Raw genomic sequence first — 16,650 nt, forward strand, 5'->3', positions numbered from 1 at the left:
CCTTCTCCCTCTTCACGCTCGGAATCCGAATCATCGTGGATCCAGCGCTCATTAGGAGGACATACGTAATCCGGATTGATTATATGACCAATCATCCGTTTATCTTGTGGCTTTTCATTTCTATAGATTAACATACGATGCACCGTTTCAGCTTTCATATGTTCCATATCAAGAACATCGTTCACCAATGATCGATCAATCACCAAGTTCGGAATCAAATCCTGAATAATTAGCTGTAAAAGCGAGGGTACATCAAGAACTTCTTTGACGGTAGAGTTTGCTGAACTTGCTCTTTCAGATGATCAAAGATGAGTTCTGAGTAGTTGAAGGGCTTGTTCAGGAATAGAGTAACAAATGCTGATTGCAAACTTAGTCTACACTCATCAAAACCACCGCGACGTCCACTCATACAATGAAGTAAAACATGCAGCAGATACTTGTATGGTGGACACAACCCATTCTTATTCAACATAGATTTATGAATATCACCTCCGTAATTCAAGCGTGTGAATAAACCCCTAACCAATGTTCTGTCAAATTCACTCAGGTAATCATCATTATCGTCAAATTGAAGTACCCGAAGAATGACCTCAACATCAATCGTAATTGGAATCTGATTAATTGTAGCTCGAACCCAATTATTTTTCTCGACATATACCGCCGTGTTCCAAAACTGCCTGATAATACTAAGATACACTTTAGGTTTAGCAGTGATTGCATAGTGTATCTTTGAACGTCGTAAGAAAGTCAACATAGCTCCAAACGTTCTCAAATCAGTCACATCTTGATCAACATAAGCACAAATGTTGTGCTTCTTATCAAACGGCAATAAGATCACTTCAGCTTGTTGATCTTGTTGTTGTGGTTGTCCTTGTGGAGGTTGTTCCTGTGGTGGTTGATTTTGTTGTTCTTGATCAGCCATTTTTTACTGTATAAATAAAACCAAATATGAGAGTAGATATCAGAATATATAATCAAAAGATATGTGTAATTAATCTATTTACGTATTAGACGATTTAAATCCTATAATTAAAATAAATGAATATTGAAATTAATTTAGATTGAGATTTTTTTTTAATGTCATTCGTTGGGAATCATACTGATTCGTTATAATAATATAACGAATCAGGCGAGTCGCTATCAAGTAAATGTTTTAACGAACTGAACATAGCGAATTACTATTTAATTTTAACGAACTACACGCTAGTTCGTTATATTTTCAGCAAATTCAAATCTGATTCGTGTAACATCATATTCGCGTAGCTAGTTCGTGTAAAATCTTAACTAATTGGACACGAAACAGTTCCAATTCGCTAAGACTAACGAATGGTCATAATTAAGACTTGTTCTTTGACTTCACAAAGTCAAGGTCAAAATTAGGATGAACACAGATAGTCAACAAGATGAACCCGGAAACGATTAGGCCATAACTATCGTCAAATCATCACAACAATGAGATCGTTGTACTCGGAATTACATTCGTAATCGAAGATGAATGAGATTAAGACTCAAAATCTCTAAGTACATAGGTTAGATGAACCCACAGTAAACACCAATATCACAAAACAATAATTAACCCGGCAAACAACAATTAAAACATGATTGAAGCCCACAAGGGTATCGGAATGTGATTCTGATCATAATGACATCAAAATCATACAGTTATGCACATAAGTTATACACAAATGGGTTTGAAAACTTCAGAAACCCTTAAACTCCTAAAATTTCATAATTTAACTATCAACACATAGCCATTTTTGACGAAAATTATATCGCCATGATTGACTATACCTTAGATACCCAAATATATCTTTGAAATATCCAAACAAGAAAGTCGAGATTTCAAAGAAAATTTGAATAAGTATCTTAATGATGAAGAAAGAAGACGAACAGTGAACGCCTGTTCATTTTCTTGTCTTATATAACATAGCACGCAACCCAAGGTACAGCATGGACGAATCAGACGATTCGTTTAAATTAAAGTTAACGAATTGGCTCATTCGCTAACTCAATTCGTTCCCTTATGTTGGCGAATCGCTACATGATTCATCAAATTAAAGTAGCGAAACAAGTCTTGATTCGTGACGCGATTCGTTAAATATACATAACGAGGGGATGATTCGTTACAGAGTGCGGAAGCGAATTAGGTTAGCGAACCAGAATCTAGTTCGCTAAAGAATCACCTTGTTCGTTATCCATAAATAACGAATTGGATATTAACGAATTAAATTCTTTTATTTAATTTTAAATTAAATAATTAAATGAATTAATTAAAGAATTAATTAAATGAATTAATTAGGTTATCAAGAAATCCTTTTATCCTGACAACCAAATACGTTAAGAAACATTTCAGATTTTCGAAACATAACTTAAACTTATTTAAGTATTTTCTACAAAGAAGACGAAAATATTTTTGGTATTTTGCAAAAATTTAAAGAATGTATTTTAAAAAAATATCCGGTCCGCTAAAAAATAGACAATCTTTTTGTGTTTTTCAATGATTTTATCAAAAACAGTACATATTTTTGTATTTTTGTTGAGTTTGAGCAGAGAATCATATTGACCAAATTGCCCTTCCATCACAGTTTTATATTTCAGCGATATTATGACTGGCGATAAGTCGGTCATTGGTATTGTTATCCACATAAATCTAATAACTCACATTCAAGTATTTTTGTGATATGATTAAATAGTTCAATTAAAGCACAGAATATCAGAAACTATCAGCTTCTAATCTCGGTTCAAGCTTAATTTGATTTTTGCCAAATCACCCCAACTTGACTTAAACCATTATATTGTTGATCAAAATTTTGATACCTATTTTGAAATTTTGAGCAATGCATCAAGTTTCCTTTACTGTGAGTGAATATGCACAAGTCCATCTGTCGGCTTACATACATTGTATCCCCTGGGGTCCGTTTCTTAATGGTATTAAGACGCACGCAAGGGAGGAACAATTGTATGACTAACATCGAATTTTGATCAAGTCGGTAATTTAAATTGTACAAAGTACAGCGGTGATCAAGTTTAATGACTTTGGGTTTGCTCTAGAAGGCGAGTGAAATATTCATGCTTATGAATACCCAGATGGTTAAGCCGCATAAAGACTCACAGTGTCCAGAATCTTAACGCTTGTTATTTGCTTTATTTTATTTTTTGGTGATCAACAAATATAAGGCTTGAGTATGACTGGTTATTACATTTCTGCCATCCTCACCGAGACTTTTGCTAGAGACTAACACCCCTTTCAATTTGGCGTTTCTTTATGTTTATATCACATACTTTACTCTACTGGGTTGTTTTAAGACCTACCGATGCACCAATGCAATTAAGCACACAGTCTTTTAAACTTACTTTTTGCTGAATTTGGGGTCAAGGTAATCAATGTACTATCATGTTCTCTTTTTGCTTCAAAAACTCAAAATTTTGAGGAGCATAAAATAAAGAAAAGATAAATTTAATCGCCCAGTTAACTTAAGTTTATAAATAAATGGCTAACCATCAATTCACAAGTGAATCATAGGACCAAGACATGCAAGCATGCTTCACAAACTTAAATAACCGACGTAATTTTCAGCGAGAAAATAATCTAAAAACCTTTTTTGGTTTTTCTCTATACAAACTTAAAAAAAACAATATTTTTGTCTTTTTCAAATTTCTTATAAACAAAATAAACTTCACAATCTTTTTGGATTTTCGGAATTTTCTGTACAAACATAAATCACATTCTTTTTGGTTTTTCAAAATTTTAAAATGTTTTTTGTTTTTCTAAATATTTAAAAGAAAACATTAAAGAACAGAAATCATCATATTTTTGAATTTGTTTTTTTGTTTTTTTTTAAATTTTTTTTAATGTTTTTGGATTTTCTCTATACAAACGAAAAACACACTCTTTTTGTATTTTCTAGATTTTCACCCCCTAAAACCAAAATAAATTTTAAAAGAAAAATATGACAGAAAATAAAGATAGTCATCCCTGTTTAAGTATATCAGCGAGGGTCTTCAATCCGTTTAAGTCAAGCAAAAATTTAAAACGCGTTTTGTTAAAAGCTTTAGTAAACATATCGGCTTTCTGAAAATCAGTATGTACTTTCTCAAGATCGATTAATTTCTTTTCATAGCAATCCCGTATAAAATGATATCGAATTTCGATATGTTTCGTTTTAGAATGTTGTACGGGATTCTTGGTGATACTAATAGCAGCAGAATTATCAATCAAAATAGGAGTAGTAAGAAACTTCAAACCGTAGTCGCGAAGATGTTGTTGTATCCACAAAACCTGGGAACAGCAACTCGAGGCTGCAACATACTCAGCTTCGGCGGTTGAAGTGGAGACCGTTGTCTGCTTCTTACACTGCCAGCCGGTTTCCTAAAAATTGACATCCTGCAGTCGTTGATTTGAAGTTGATCTTGCATCCTCCATAATCTGAGTCTAAGTAGGCAGTAAGAACGAAAGTATCATCCTTGGGGTACCACAACCCGATGTCTGGATTTCCCCTCAAGTACTGAAGAATTCTCTTGACTGCAGCTAGGTGAGTCATTCGTGGACTTGCTTGATACCTAGCACAAAGACAAACAGCAAACATAATATCAGGGCGAGAAGCCGTTAAATACATTAAAGAACCAATCATGGCACGATAGAGGGTAGGATCAACGGAATCCTCCAATTCATCCGGTGATAAATTGTGCCCTACTGGAAGAGGAGTTGAGGGGATTTTTCCGGCAGAAATCTTGAATCGGCTCAAGACGTCGTTCACATATTTAGTCTGGTGAATAAAAATTCCATGAGCAGACTGGTGAACCTGCAGCCCTAAAAAGAAATTCATCTCTCCCATCGAACTCATATCGAATCTTAATCAATCATGTCATAACTCACACAAAATTAATCGTGTTGACAAGCGAGTTAATGACGGGTTACTATGTTTAGAAAGATGACCGTTTGTTAAAGGCGGAATCAATAACAAACATACGGTTGCAGTGAATATTCAAAAATACGAAGACACACGAAGGATTCACTCAAAAGATTTCCATTTATATAACGTTAATCATACAAAAGGATAGTCGATTAGGGTTTAGGAGGAATCCTAGGACAGCCGTCACACACAAAATATTCTCTTAATTAATGTGTCGGTCTTATCCTCTCTGTCTCTCGTGTCTCGCTCTCCGTCCCCTGGCGGCGTGCCCTAATTATTCTATTTATAGGCCTGCCAACCTAGGACAGCTGTCATTCCTTCTAGAAACCCTATCCGATAGTACATATTCAATTTACATATTCAAAAATTATACTAAGTGTAAAACAAGTCTTCCGGGTAGGCTTTTCATTAAACTTCAGTCTCCGAGTACGCAGTGTACTCGGCCTTCCTTCAGACTTGGTAAACATAGAAGTGTACTCGGAATCAGTTTCCGGGTAGACTTTACTTAAAGAATATTTTACCAAGTAAATTATTCACCGAGTAGACTTCAATCTTCTTGGACTTATCAAACTTTGCTCGACAAATCCTTACGAGCAACCTTGTTCTTCTAAGATCCTGTTCGGCTCATTGTCAGTTAAACAACTTATTGATACGGCGTACTCGGGAGTACATACCTTACTTGAGCAGAACCTTACTCGATATGACTTAGAGATATTCCATCAACTCATCAAGTATACTCAGACCATATTTATTAAAGAATACCTTGCCCGGTCTTCCAATTACCTGGCTTCTTGGACTTGGTTGACCAAACCTTACTCGGAAGAGTAAAATACTTGGTCTTGAAGAACAACCCTGCTTGACAAAGTGAACCTTACTCGGATATGCCAAATTAATGAACCTTACTCGGAAATCATTAAAAAGCATACCTTGCTCGGTTATCCACTTAAGAAGTTTATTTGAAGTAAACCGTGCCCGGGAGGCAAAATCTCGTACTCGGCTAAGTAAAAGCTTACTCGAAGGTCCAAGGTGTACCCGGGTTCAATACTTAGCAGTTTCTGAGGAGGTTGAGAAGATTCCAATCTTCAATATTCTTCATTTAGGTCAAATCTCCTCATTTGGGTCAAACTCTTGACCCAACAATCTCCCCCTAGATTGGAACACCTCAGCTGACCCAAAACACTCTAAGGTTACTTACACTTAGCAAAATACACATCAAATTTCATAATTGAATTACATAAGTAAAAAATTACATAATCAAAGGTTTGTCCGAAGACATTAAAAAGCAAAGCCTATTCTATCTCATTTGTCTTTTCCTCTCATTGTAGGCTGCTTGTCTTCTCAGCTGGATCACAGATGCTGCTCTTTCTCTGAATATATTGAGCACTTGGTAGTGAGTGTGTCCTTCTGGTATCACCAAGTCTCTTATATCAGTAAGATCATCATTATGTAGGCATGTCAGATCTGCATCCTTCTTGATTGTTGCCAAGGCCTTCCCATCTGAGTTCCTCAGCACATAGTGGCCAGTGTCTTCTTTGTATTCAACTTCTGTAATGACACCGTTCTTCTGCACTGTGTAATTTGGCCTTCTCATCCTTCTTCCCAAGCTTATACAAGTCTCCATGTTGGACAGAGGATTTTGATCTCGGACTCTCATCTGGTAGTTCAGTTCAGCCCTGTCCATTTTCTTCAGTTTTTCTGACCTCTTTGACTTGTGAAGTTGGATCAGTCTCCAACTTCTCTTTTCTTTCAAAAACTTGAACCCATCAGCAGCCTGTTCTTGCAGATACTTAGATAAGTTGTTCATTTGTCTTCCTGCTGATCTGTCCCTGTTCCTGTAATCATACAAGTGAAGTGTGGCCATCCTTCTTAATTGATCTTCATTATACTCACGGAAGTCACTTCTGACCACAATCTCCCTTAGCATTCTGCTCTCCATAATCACTTTCATAGAATCATTAACTGAATCATAGTACAGCTCTCTGGGTAGATCCACACCAGACTGTGGTCTTGTTCTTTGTTGTACTGAGCCGCTTGATTCTCCTCTTCCTGCTTGGCCTCTTCCTCTTTGCAATCTTTGATGGATTGGTGGTCTGAATGGAATTGATTTCTTGGGCTTTTGAGGTCCCAAGTTGAATGTCTTTACAAATATTGCTTCCACCATCTCAGTAGGAAGGTTTGCAATCTCCACTATGTCATGCCCTGCTGCCTCCAGCTCAATTAACATTTTTATCATTCCTGGAGTTCTTGCTAGTCCAGCAGGCACAAATCTGCCATCAGAGTAATATCTGGGATTTTCTCCCTCCCTTAATGCTTTTTCCCATTCATCCTTCTGCAGATAGAAAAGAGTCTTCAAGTCCTCTTTCTCCAACACATTAAAGTCTTCTTCAGTCATCCCTCTCTTGTTTATCATTATGTTTCTTAGGATGCTGATCATTTCCTCATTCTCCCAAGGCATAAATGGCTCAGTTTCTTGTTCAAGTTTAGCATCATCTTGAGGGATAGGAATTTCAACAGGTTTGACTTGCTCTTTTACCTTCTCCCTTAAGGTCTGAATTCTTCTTTTCTTCTTTGGAGGCTTATTAGGTAGTTCTGTTTGAATTGTGCTCTCAGTATAGACCCTTTTTAAATCTTTCTCTTTTCTTTTGGAATACTGGTCAAATACTGCCTCCTTGCTCAGATTTCTCACAACCTCAGGCTTCATGCCTTTCTCAATCAAATACCCACACATGCCATCATATTTATTTTTTAATTCTTCCAATTCCATCTTATCATCTTGTTTCACAAACTTTTCTGCAACTATCTCTTTCTCACTATTATAAAGATCTTGAATTTGTTCAGCAGTATACTTTTCCAATGCAGCTTCAGGATAGCCTCTGACTTTCAAAAAAGTTTTATGGTGATCAGTGTTTTTCTTTCTTTTCTCAACCTTCTTTAAGACTTCCTCTGCATTTATTTCAATTATGCACCTTTGAATATAAGTCATTTCAGCTTGAGGGGTCTCAGCATTAGAGCTTGTGCCAACTTTTTCACCTCCTTGATCAGGGTGATCATCACCCTTTCCATCAGACTCCTCAGAGTCATCCTCCTCATCATCTGATAAGTCATTCATGGCATCTATTTTGGGTTCATCAGAGGCAGGATGCTCTTGTTCAGTAACATTCACATCAGGAACCTCAACCTCAGGGACATCAACATCAGAGACCCCTGGTAATTTTTCTCCTGGTTTCAGTATTTCAAGGGGATTGCCCTGATTGGTTCATCATCAGTCTGTTCAGCAGATTTATTTCCTCTTTGATAGGTCTTTTCATATCTTCTTTCTCCCCAGTTACTAGCAGGGTTCTTTTTCATATTCTCCTTAATCTGTTCTGCCCATTCTTGGCAGCTGCAGATGCAATTGACTCCCCAATCTCTTCAGGTATAATCATGTCAGTGTTAAGATTGGTTGATGGTTCAACAGTCTGCTCTTGTTGCTCCTGAAACTTATTAACCACCTTTCTCAAAGAGTCATCAAACTCTTGAGTTTTGTTCATATTCACCAGAATTTCAATAACCTCTTGATCTGCCACATCTTGAAATATTTCTTTTGCTACATTGGCTTCATTGATCAATAGGTCCTGCTGTGCCAACTCTTCTTCAGTCAAGGAATGGGCAATTGCTTCCCTTTCCATTGACTCTTTAATCAGTCTTTCTTTCTCAGCAAGAGCAGCAGCAGCAGCAGCAGTATCTACAAAGGATACATCTTTTTCAACATACACAGCAGGCTCATCCTCTGTTGCTATCCCTTTACCTTTTTCTTTTCTCTTTCTCAACTGCTCTTCATCTTCCTCTTCATCAGAAGTTTCATATTCATCAATTTCCTTGAACAGTTGATCTAATTCAGAATCATGCTCTGCTCTCTTGGAACTAACTTCTTGATCATCTTTAGGTTCAGTGTTTATTAGTTCCTCAGTAGTAGCATTCTCATTCACATTCTCTACAGTCAATTCCTCATTCACAATATCAGTCAACTCTTCTGTTAGCACATTCTCATCATCATCATTGATTACTTCTTTTCTCACTTCCATTTCAGATTCATCACTAACATCATAATCATTCATAATCATTTTTAAACCATCAATATCATCAATACTCTCTGCATTAGTCATACCCACAACATCATCATTTATATTCTCCCCCTGTTTTGGGGCAGCTGAGGTCTTCTCAACCTCCTGCATCAGGGTTTGAATCATCAGTTCAGCATCAGCTAACCTTTTTAACAACATTTCATTTTCATTTGTTAGCTCTTCATTCTTTCTACTCAACTCAACATTTTCATCCCTAACCTCCTCAACTCTCCTCTTCAACTCATCATTCTCCAACATTAGTTCAATATTTCTTTGAAGTGTGTTATCTTGTTGGCTTGAGGGTGGGGTTGTAGGGAATGGTTCATAAGTGGGTTGATCAGTGATGGATGGGGATTGTGTGTGTTGTGTGGAGGTTTCAGGTTGGTCTAAGTTAAATGATTGAGGTGGTGTTTGATGTGGTGAGGTTGGTGGTGGTGAGTGTGATAGTGTTGGGATTGGTTGTTCAATGTCTTCCCTTTGCTCCCCCTGTTCAGGTGCCATCATCTCCATCTCCAAACCATCTCCACCGTCATTACCATCAACATCATCATCAGAGTCTCCTCCATCACTCTCATCATCACTCCCTTCTTCCTCATCTGAGCTCAGCTCAGGCACATGCATAACAGCCAAATCATGGTTTAATAACCATGGCAGAATTTCCAATGGAATACTTGCATCAAAATTGTTAGAGACACCAGGATTCTTTATTCTCTTGTAAGCATCGGGATCTTGCAGTTTATGGGTGGTTCCAATTGTTGGTAAATCTTGTAGTGTGTTATTGAATATGATCTGCAGGAATCTAGGGTACTGTAAAAATATTTTTCTTTCCGGTTTCTTTAGATTCCCCACTAGCCCATCAAAGATCATCTTGGAAAAATTAAATGGCAGATCATAAATTGTTCCAACGGTGGCATTTGCTAGATCAAGACTCATCAGAGTCCATGATCCCTTTCTTGGAGAAAATCCATGTATGATGTGATGAATCAGAAATCTGTACAACATTGGAAATAATCCCTTCTGAAACTGTCCCTCATGGACATTTCCTTGATACCCCATAGTTTCTCTGAAAATCTTCAACAGATGCTTTGTATCGAAACTGATGTGATTGTGATCATCGTCATTCAGTCTTAAACATCTTCTGATCAATCTTTCAGTGATCTGTATTTCCTGCCTGGCCACGGTTGCCTCGATTCGTCTTTCATTACCGTCTTCAATAAGCTCTGCTGATCTCCAGAAATCCAAGGAGTGATTTCTATAGATAATCGGGCTTTCAGTGAGAGCAAAGCTAATGTTTGACCGTGCCATCCATAAGATCATTCGAGCCATCGGTTCATTTTCTGGTGTTACTTGTAGTAGTGCGCACATATTATGCTTTGGCTCAAACACATACTTCGGCTCGTTGTCTGCCATATCTGTAAAACATAAACAAACATATTCAAAATGAAATTAGACATAAAGTTTAAAACTTTAGAAAATTTCAAGTTATAAAAATGAAGAAGAAAGAGAGAAATCTTCAAGAACCTGTTCTTCGACAAATTAATAACCTAAACACATAAACAGAGTGTTAGTACTCGAATACATAATCAAGTCACAATAACAATCTAATCGTGATCGGAAAACATAAAATTTTATGCTTACCGAGTCGGAAATTTGTGGCTGATAAAAATTAGGGTTTGGATTAATCTTGAATTCGATAAGTCGGTTATTTTTCTTAGTAAGAGAGATTTGCAGTGGAAGGAGAGAGATAGAGGGAAATAATGTAGAAGAAATTTGCCTAAGTCCCTCTTTTATACATTTTGAAAGTGGGTTTTAAATGCTTTTTGTCTTCTTGTGAATTACTAGCTGTCAGCCAGTAATGTTATCCACTTGATATATTAAAAACATTTAATCTCGATTAAAATTTTAAGACCTTACTCGAAAAATTAATTTATCCAAAGTCTACTCGATCTACTTCCACTAACAAACCTTGCTCGGTCAAACTTTACTCGAAAAGATGTTCATTTTGAATATAAATTTGCCCGAATACTTCTCTATTTAAACCTTGCTCGATCAAGTAAATTAATTTAAAGTCAAGATATAATGAAGAAAGCTTACCCGAAATACTTGATTTCTTGAGAAATAAATCTCAAGGCAAATAATCAAATATAGTTATCAAATAAACATTCTTATTAAGAATCAATTAAGATCCTCCCAAAAATTTCTCAAATTCAAATTAAAACTTATCTAGCATGAACCCTAAAAATCATAATCACTATCATATTCAAACAACGTATTCATTCAAGTATGAGTCTAAACAATTTCATCATACTAACTCACATATTCAATCAATGCATTCATTCAATTATACTTGTATGAAGATTGTGCTCGAGCACTCTTTCAAATGTAAAGTGTGCTCGGACAACAATCTTATGCAAAGTATACCCGAATAACTTTCATATAATACAAAGTGTGCTCGAAACCAAATTCTAGCAGACAGTGTACTCGGAAAGTTAGGTTTTGAAAATTACTAAGTATATTGAAGGAACACAAGTGTACCCGAAATATAAAGTGTGCTCGGAAAACAAAGTTTGCCCGAAAACACTTGTAATTTCAAAGAAATCATAAACACATATATCACATAGCATGCTCGGAATGAAATTAAACACATAAACATTTATGTGTGCTATAGTCTAAAATTTCATAGAGCTTGCTCGAAAATCCTAAGTTAGCACTAAGCTTGCTAGGATAAACACATTCAATCATCAGGTATGCCCTTGTTCGAGGGAACTTATCATATCAAACCATACCCGAAAAATGACAAACTTAAACAGTAACATCTAAGCGTGCCCGGAAAGATTAACAAACCTTTCCTAACAACATATTCACACAAAGCTTACTCGGTGTACTTAAGTTCACAAAGTTTGCTTGAAAACACAATCAGCATATGATATGCATAGCTTACTCGAAGCTAACATATAACATGCATAGCTTACTCGAAACAAGAATTTCTTGTTAACAGTTAGCTATTTCAACACATAATCATCTCAAGACTTCAAGCTTGCTCGGGAAGTGAGTACAACAGTGTACTCTACCCATAAAGTGTAAACACTTCAAAGCATGCTCGAAAATCATAAAGTTAGTCAGAAATGACTAAGCTTACTCGGAAAGGTTGAAAATTGTCGAACCTTACCCGAAACAACATATTTACACATAATCAACTGTTTTGTACTCGGAAAGGTTATAATTCAATAACCTTACCCGAAAATACATATTCAAACAGTTTGTGCTCGAGAAGGTTAGAAATCATCAAACCTTACTCGAACTTACATATTCAAACATAATCAACTGTTTTGTACTCGGAAAGGTTATAATTCAATAACCTTACCCGAAAATACATATTCAAACAGTTTGTGCTCGAGAGGGTTATGAAATCATCAAACCTTACTCGAACTTACATATTCAGCCTATTTTAGGCAAAATGCAACACTTTTTAACTTAAACCACTTTTCAAAGACATTTCTAAGTTATGTATCATTTCAGAACATAGTTTAAGAGCAAATGGTGCATTTAGAGATCAAATTTCAGTTATACTTCATTTCAAGACAATTTCTTTTATAAACTGAAAAGATATCAGGAATGGGATCATATTGACTAAGTAGCTATCTCATTACTTCACTCTCAGCATTATTATGACAACTTAGATAGGTTAACAGCAGGTATAAACTTAGCATGATTTTCATCTCTTTGGTGATATGATTAAGGTTCAATTTGAGCATAATGCAATAATGGTCAACACTATGCTATGATGCCTCATATCTCTTCTCAAAGCTTATTTGGCTTTCCCCAGATCACCCCAATTTGACTCCAACCTCCTGTATTTGGTCAAAAATAGTTTTTTTTTTGTATGACAGAACTTATTGTATTTTTGTATTTTTAGATTCAAACATATATAGAGGTTGAACGTTGGACTTACAGTTAGCAACATGCCTTTCATTCAAGATGAGACATATTTTGTCAACATCTTTGTAGTTCTTGTTGTAACCCTCTTGTTTGATAAAATATTTAAAACACTTATCAACTTTTGGTTGATTTATTCATTCTTCCCCTTGTTTTTGATATTTTCTCAAATTTTCTAAAAACATGTTCTTTGTCATATATAAAAAAAATGTTTCATTTTGGTTGACCAAATAGCAACAGGCTCGTGTATGACTGGGTAATCACTTTTCTGCCGTATCATTCGGAGAGATCTATCTTGAGACATGCAAAACAACTATGCATCACCACATAAAGATTAGCATATTCATTATGTTTATATCACCTTAGATTTTACATCATCATGGGAAAGCAATCATACATGTCAATGACTATACTAAGGTCTTTTTAGCCTATTAATTCCATATGATCAGCTAAGTAGTCAATGTACTATCATTTCCCAATAAATACAGTTTAATATTCAATCACCCCAATTTCTCTTCATTGTCAGGTTAATGGCTATCCTGTTTGACCAAAAGTGGTCAACAGGACCAAACATACATGTGATATATGTCCTTTCAAAGTCAGAGCTAATGACATAGTTTTAAGTGAAGGAATAAGAAACAAGTCATAATTGCCCCAAATGCATTCAGTTTTCAGGTCAATGGCTATCCTTTGAATCTATAGAGATTTAAAGACCAAACATACACAAGTGCATGTCCTTCCAACTGGGCAAATGACATAATTTTCAGCAAAAACAACTGTTTGAGATCTTTCCCTTTAAAAAATCCTTCTTTTAAGCTTCTTAAAAGCTTGAACTGAATAATCTTATCATATCTCTTCACCATTAATCAACTTGCTCATGTTTTGATCAAAATATAGTGTTTATGCAAAATTCATTATAAATTTCATTGAATCACTTAATTTTGACATAAAGCACATTTTGACATAAACAGTTGCATCACATACTTAAATCTTAATCATTCTTTTATCATCAAGAAAAACAGACTGTAATCTCATTTAATGTCTATTCTATCTTAACAACTTCAGAAGATCAGATTAAGAACATATTCAAGTAATCATAAACATGTGATTACTCATGACATTATATAAGCAATTAAGCTCACCTAAACAGATCAAATTACTTATCATAACATCAGATCAGTTAACAAGATAGTCAATAATTGTCATCAATGTCAAACAAATTGCACAGATAGTTACTTAACTACCTATCAGTTAACTTCAAGACAGTGACATAATCAAAACATATTAAACAACATATTCAGCAGCATATTCAGCAACATATTCAACTTGTGTAACCTCTTCTAAAATATTCAAGTAGCACATAGAGGTACACAACTAAGCACACATCCTTAATCAGATTTCATCAGAGTTGATCATCCCCAGGGCTTTCAAAAGAAAGTTGAACCTGGTTCTATCAAGTGGTTTGGTGAATAGGTCAGCCAGATTATCACTTGTATCAACTCTTTGCATTTCAATCAAACCTTTTTCACTACAATCTCTGATGAAGTGATGTCTGATTTCAATATGCTTAGTCTTAGAATGTTGCACAGGATTCTTAACAGTAAAATATGCAGCAGTATTATCAATCAGAATAGGGGTGTTTAGAAAGTTCAAACCATAGTCCAGCATCTGATTCTGAATCCAGAGAACTTGTGCACAGCATGCAGATGCAGCAACATATTCAGCTTCTGCAGTGGAGATTGACACTGTGGTCTGTTTCTTGCATTGCCATGACACTAGCCTTTCACCCAAAAACTGGCATCCCCCTGATGTTGACTTTCTACTCATATTACATCCATCATAATCACTGTCTGTATATGCAATCAGATCAAAGAATTGGTTCTTTGGATACCAAATCCCTAAGTCTGGTCTTCCCTTCAAATATCTGAATATTCTTTTCACAGCATTCATGTGGGAGACTTTTGGATTTGATTGGAACCTAGCACATACACACACAACAAACATGATATCTGGTCTTGTTGCAGTCAAATACATCAGTGATCCAATCTTGGCTCTGTATTCATGTTCATCAACTGACTCCCCCTTTTCATCAGCTATCATCTTTTCTTTGGTGTCCATTGGAGTTGAGGCAGCCTTGTAATCATGACAGTTGAACTTATTCAGAATGTCCTGCACATACTTAGCTTGGTGAATGAAGATTCCTTCATCCTTTTGTTGAACTTGTAGTCCCAGAAAGAAATTCATTTCACCCATGGAACTCATGCTGTACTTGGACTTCATCACCTCTTCAAACTCCAAACACATATTTTCATTTGTAGATCCAAAGATGATATAATCAACATAGACTTGCACAAGCAGCAAATCTGACCCTTGTCTTTTGTAGAAGAGTGTCTTGTCTATGGCTCCCCTTGTGAAGTCATTTTCAAGTAAATGAGTTGATAACTCATCATACCAAGCTCTAGGAGCCTGATGTAAACCATAAAGGGCTTTGTTCAGCTTATACACCCTGTTTGGATACATGGAATCCTCAAAACCTGGTGGTTGAGTCACATACACTTCTTCATCAATCTTTCCATTAAAGAATGCAGATTTGACATCAAGCTGGAATACTTTAATGTTCTTTGAGGCAGCATATGCAAGAAAAATCCTTATGGCTTCCAGTCTTGCAACTGGTGCAAACACTTCCTCAAAGTCTATCCCTTCCTTTTGAAGACATCCCAGTGCTACAAGTCTTGCTTTGTTCTTAATCACCAAACCCCTTTCATCCCTTTTGTTTCTGAACACCCATTTGGTTCCTATTGCATATCTGTCATGTGGCTTGTCTACAAGATCCCATACATGTAAATCTCTAAACTGAGCCAATTCCTCTTGCATTGCCTCTACCCAACTATTGTCTCTTAAAGCTTGAGCAATATTCTTTGGTTCTAATTGGGATAGAAAGCAAGAGTACAGACAGATGTTAGCTATTTCAGAATGACTTCTTGTTACTCTTTCATGCATGTCACCAATGATATTTTCAGCAGGATGATTCTTTTCAACAGTAGGAGTTTGTATTATCATATTTGTAGACAAATTTATGTCAAGATTTGTTTCATTGATTTCAGGTTCTTCAATGATCAAATCAGCTTCTGCATCATGAAACTCTGGTGCTTCATCATTGGTTTGTCTTGAAGTGGATGCACCATTGTTTCCCAGATTCAAACTTTGAAATAAGTCTTGAAATCTTGCTGTTGTTGCAGCTTCTTCATCATTTGTATTGTTGCCTGTGTCACTCCCATTATGAACATGATCATTTTGTATATCAGTACTATATTGACTTGTCATTTCCTGATCTTGTTCAATGTCATTGTTTGAGGAGCTATTCACAAAAGTGTATTCCTTTTCTTTTCTGGCAACCTTTTTCCACAATTCTTCCAAGTCCAGTTCTTTCTTCTTATTTTCTTCAAGTACACTGGTCTTGTAGAATGTTTCATCAAAGTCTTCAGGATAAATCTTGAATGACTTGATTAACTTTTCATGATCAAACAGCCATGTTGCACCATTGACTGTATTGAATTAATTCTCATTAAAAATAATGTCAGATGACTCTATCACACTCATGTGATCTTTCACATAAACTCTGTAAGCCTTTAAGTGCGTAGAATATCCAACAAAGAAACAGTCTAGTGACTTGGTTTGAAACTTGTTCAAATAGTCTC

This window comes from Bidens hawaiensis, unplaced genomic scaffold (genome assembly GCF_021521415.1).
Source record: "Bidens hawaiensis isolate Kalapana, Puna unplaced genomic scaffold, B.hawaiensis_p1.1 tig00031115_1, whole genome shotgun sequence".
NCBI classification, from domain to species: Eukaryota; Viridiplantae; Streptophyta; class Magnoliopsida; order Asterales; family Asteraceae; genus Bidens; species Bidens hawaiensis.